Below are 5,737 nucleotides of genomic sequence, written 5' to 3' on the forward strand. Positions count from 1 at the left end.
TGATGGGCCAAGTGAGGCATACCGATTGATGGTATGGATCTCACTCGGGACCCTAGATGTGGCCGATGGCCCACCTTGATTTTGTTATCATTCCATGATGGGGCCATTCTCCATGGACCTCATCATGATGTTTACTTTCCTAGCTTGAATAGGGGTTATCTGGACCGTCTATTCTAGTTGAGAAGAAATCCCCATCGTTGGATTTTGATTTAATGGGCCCACATGTATTGGGACCCACTTGATGTATGATCGATTTCAAGGGAGGGCCCATAGTGTCAGGGTCCCTCCATCACGCATGTTTCACTCTCTTTCTCTCTCTCTCTCTCCCTCTCTTTTTCATTTTCTTTTCATGTGATGATGATGTGGTTGTGTGGCCTGTCAGGATGAACCCCACCATGAGGCATGACTTTTATCCAAGCCATCTATAAGTGGGGCCCACTTTATATGCGTTGTACCCACACCATCCATCATGTGGTGGCCCACCTAAGCAGGGCCCACCTCACCTATGTGTGTACCCAACCCGTCCAGCGTCCAGGGATGCTGGACATGAACTAGGAAAAAAATAAATATTAGCTTGTTTCAAGCCTATGGGGTGGCCCACTCATATAGGCCCCACCTTGATGTATGTATTCCATCCACGCCATCTATCCTTTCCCTCAGGCCATTTTAGGCGTTGAGCCAAAAAATGAAGCTGATTCGAATTTCTGGTGGGCCATAACATAGCAAACGGTGGTTTTCACCGTTAAAAATTCACCTGACTCTTCTGTACCTCAAAATATATTGAATATTGGGCTCGTCCTGCTTGTCTTGAGCTATGGGGATTAATGGCGGGGTCGGATTTCCTTGATGTGGGCCCCACCTGTGAAAAATCACAGGAAGCAAAAAAAAATAAAAAATAAAACATGCAACAGCATTGCTGCTGTTGCTGTCAGAGGCGCAGGCAGCGCCTGCGCCAGGCGGGCGGGCGGACGGTAGGCAGGGACCCACGGCTCCAGCTGTGGGCCCCACCATGATGTATATTTGTCATCCAACCCGTTCATATGGTGTGCCGCTTCAGCAGTGGGCCCCCTCCAAAAATCAGCCATATCCAAAGCTTAAGTGGCCTACATCATAGGAAACAGCGGTGATTAAATGTCTACCATTGAAACCCTTTCTGGGTCACAGAAGTTTTAGATTCAATATGAAATTTGTTTTCCTTCCATCCAGGTTAGCGTGACCTTATCAACAGATTGGATGACATATAAACATTATGGTGGGCCCCACGTGGGACCCACTATGGTGTAGGTGTTTTACCCACGCCGTCCACCCCATTGGAGGGTGGGACCACTATGATGTATGTGTTTTTACCCATGCCATCCAGCCATTTGGCTGGACTGCTGGACGACAGGGGACCCCACCTGTTTCACCCATGCCTTCCATCTATATGGGATCCACCATGATGCATGTGTTGCATCAAAACCTTCCAACCATTTTAAAGCTCATTTTTATGGCATGACCTAAAGAATGGGGCAGATCTAAAGTTCAAGTGGACCCCACCATTTTAAGTAGTGGTCAATGACGCTTACTGTTCAAAAACCTCTAAGGGCCATAGTAGGTTCCCATTAAGTTGATATTTGTTTCCCACTTCATCTATCGAGGTTGGATGAGAAACATATTTTATGGTGAGCCTTAGGAATTTTAAATGGTGGAAATCATTATCACCACTTATCTTGTGTATGGCCCATTTGATATGCATAGGGCCCAGTTAGGGCGGCCCATTTAATATAAATGACCATGTTATTAGGTCCATCTTGATGTAATTGTGGCCGGTTGTTGAGGCCCACCTTGATATGGATATAAGGCCTATGTTATAAGGCTCATTGTGATGTATTCTAAGGCCCATGGGTTATGGCCCATTGTAATGTACATAAGGCCCATTGGTGCGGCCCATTGATGTGGCCCACTTGATTATATAAGGCCCATTTGATACAGTCCATTTGATGTATTTGAGGCCTATGGGTCGAGGCCCAATGAGATGTATATAGGTCCATTGCAATGTGTGATTCCTCCATGGTGTGTGTAATGATGTTTTATGGCGGGCCATGCCTTGGGAGCAATGTTGGTTTGACGTCCACGTTGTAAGAATAATGTTGGTTAAATGTCCGCATTATAACTCTCCCTAGGGCCCATTAGTAGGCCCATACTTGTTGATGGTTCACCACTTTGTAACATGCTTAGTATATTTCTATGATTCATGCCCATACGCATCATATATATATGCTCGATATGAGGAATGTTTGATCATAGCATAAGCCGTTAGGTTGAGACATTTACAGGACTCCTTATGAGACGGAGTGCCGCACATGATCGCGTGGTACACGCAAGATTGCTGCATGACTGATAGTGTGACTCATGCATTTCGCATTGTGTGTCATGATCACTGCACGCCCTAGCAACATCAGGGCCGTGGCTTCACAAACACATCGTAGATGGCCATATCGGATACCGAAAATACTTAGTTCTAGCACTGTGGGCACTTAGGATGTCCTTGGGTGAAAGTCCCAGAACCTTTTTGGTACCAGGAGATGCTCCAATGTCTAGACGGAGTGGATACACGAGCGCCAGAGTGCCGAATACCAGTAGGTCGCGTCTCCTACTGTGTCGTGGTCGGTTGGAAGGGGGTGTGGCCTTATCCACCGAGTGAGGGGGCTATAAGCTAGGCTGAGTTTGACCAGCTCGCAAATGAGTCCGCTATCGACGAGCCGAGTAGGTATTGACAGACTACTGGTCAGGCGGATAGTGTGGTCTCTTCCACTTGCTTGACTGTGTAACTAGGGAGGACACAGTCAGTGTGAGGTGTATTAGACCCCAGTGATATCCAGAGAGGAACTATACTGATATGTGTACTTGATGAGGACTGACATGCTTGCTTTGCATCTCGCATATGACATTTGGCTACATAGGTCTCGCATCACATGGCCTTGGTATGGCTGATAGCATTCATGCCTTGCATCACATAGCTTTGGTACACCTGATAGCATTCATGGACTTACTTGCATATTTCCGCATTACTCTGGTATAATATACTTGGCCCTTGCCTTGCGCACACACTTACACCACCCTCTAAGCTTTTGTAAGCTTATGCACGACAGTTGCGTGCAGGTAGCGTTGGACAACAGCAGCACTGAGGCAGGAGTGCGCATCAGTTTATTTTGGAGCCTTTTGATCATCTTGTATTTCCCTTTCCTCACTATACTTAAAGTTTTTGATATAGTGTATATGTGGTGATGTTGTTTTGTGACTTGGTTATGCTTGTGGTTATGCTCCATTACAAAAAAAAATTTCATACTGAAAATCCTCCTTGTAGGATCCTAGGATCGGAATCTGGCATGTGAGTGCCGGAATCCGAGAATGGGGCACTATGAAGGTTGTCGGCGTCGAATTCGGCAATCGAAAATTTTGTCAGCCCATTTTCTGAGTTTGGGGCATGACAGGATGAGATCATAGGTATGTGCATGTGTGAGGCGGATCAATGAATTTCCTTCATAGTACGGTGTATTGAAGTCTAAAGGTGGCGAAGCACTATACTATGTGCACCCTTGAAACCCTAACTTCTCTACATATTGATATTATTGTAGGAGGGCTCCAACCATATATTCCAAACTCTATCGACTAGTAGTAACTCCAAGTCAAGAAAGAAGCATTCGCAGTCAACTCATCCCCCAAACTAGAAAACTAACAAGAGTTTGGGCCCATGCACGCCTATTAACAACTCTTAGAGAGGATCCAAGGCAATGCTACAACTAACTAACCAAAAGGATCTAAAGCGCTTGCAAGACTTGGTAAATTTCAAGTGTCAACTGTTGCAATTGTAGGCCTGTAGTTTTTCATCAAGCTAGATTTAACGTAGCCATTAGATGTTACATAATAAGCATGCCGGTGCACAATAATCAATGTGATTATGAAATGCAATATGGGACAATTATAGTATTTGTACTTGTTATGCATGAGGAGTATTAGTACGTGTAGTTTTTGAATAGTAAGAAAAAGTTCTATTAAAAAAGTGTAAAAACTTAAGAGAGGATTCTTGGTGATGGTTTGAGATTGCTCGAAAGTGATCCAGAAGACTCACATGCTTTACATCTTTAATATATCTTGCCCAGTTAGGCATGAAAAGTTGAGGAACACCTAGATCCATAGCTCAACTGGTAGACTGAGTGGAGATACCTCGTTTCAACACTCAAGGTCTTGGCATCGATCCCTTTCAGATTGATCACTACAAAAAATTAACGTCGATCCTCCAAATTAGAAATTTCTTGATCCACCCCAAAAATGAGGAGAGCAAAGAGCCATCATTCACACCTAGGGTAGGGTTAGGTGCACACATGCGAGTGCCATTCACAAGGTGGACCCGTGTGATGGGGGAAGAGAGAGAGGACGGTTCTCTCTCTTCATCTTTTTTCTTCTATTCTCTCTCTTTACATAGGATGTAGAAGGGGTGAGGATGTCCAAATGCTCTCTCTAGCTCTATCACTCTTAGGATAATGATCTATTTATAATGAAGAATCATAATTTCTGTTTATGGGTAAAAATGGACTGACCAAGGCAACTGAAACAAAGAAGAATACGAAGTGTGAGCAATAGATGTCAGATAAGAGCTTGACCCAGATGAACAAACATGACTTCCATAGCCCAACATTGACTACCAACAGTGGGCTAGGCTCTGGTTAGCGTCTCATTGTCGTGGCCAGTGAACGACCACAAGTATTGATCTAACCCGCCCTAAAGAAGGGCCTCGGCCACGATCGACAGTTCGACCTGGTCTGTAGGACCTTGGCCAACCCGACTCGGAGGTTGGCCTCAGCCATCCTTCGCGATCTCCTCGGAAGCCGACCTCCGATAGGTTTCCTTCAAATGCCAGGAAGACCAATCCCTCAATATCCTTGCTGAGAATCATGCCAAGGATAACTTCTTGGATTCCAGATACAATCCCTCGCACAATACGCAACTACATGACAGATTCATTTCCATATATGTAATTAGCCCCAAACGACAATAGATGAGGACCACCTCTGCAGAAAGAGGTATGCACAAAAAAACCCTAGTTCTACTAGACCCAGAGTGCCTGCCCTAACTTTGGCATCAGAGGGTCCCCTGCAGCAGCCAATGTCCTCATTGTGGTTTGGTTTTTGTAGGTATGCAACGATCTAGTAGGGATAACAAATTTTAGCATCAACAATTTTAAAAGTCTGTATATTTAATTCATCCATGCATCAAAATTGACCCAATGCTTACACTATCTAGTAGCATATACTCTTGGTCATAATCCCATGCTAGTTTAAGAGCTGGACTACAAGATCTCAACAATCGAATATTCATTAAGCACGATAAAACACTTTTAATAGTTAAAACAAAATATTGACCATTAAAAACTTTCAATTTGACATTTAAAATATTTAAATTGCCATACCTAAATAGAAAATGACTTGATGGATAGTTTAATAGCTAGAATCAAAGCCACTAATAAGTTTCGTGAGGTAACTAGTGAATCCCATGTTAGAACATATGAACCACAGTCACATTCTTAATGCATGTATCTAACCACAACAACCACTAATGTAACCTTGCAGGGTAAGCCAAAGTACACAATACCAAGACCTTTGTACTTTATAAATGTTCTTAGGTTTCAGGATTACCCAAATCTAGTGCATGATCAAGTCAATTCAATGTGGGCATGATAGGTCTCCTACGCTAGACA

This window comes from Magnolia sinica, chromosome 7 (assembly GCF_029962835.1).
Source record: "Magnolia sinica isolate HGM2019 chromosome 7, MsV1, whole genome shotgun sequence".
NCBI classification, from domain to species: domain Eukaryota; kingdom Viridiplantae; phylum Streptophyta; class Magnoliopsida; order Magnoliales; family Magnoliaceae; genus Magnolia; species Magnolia sinica.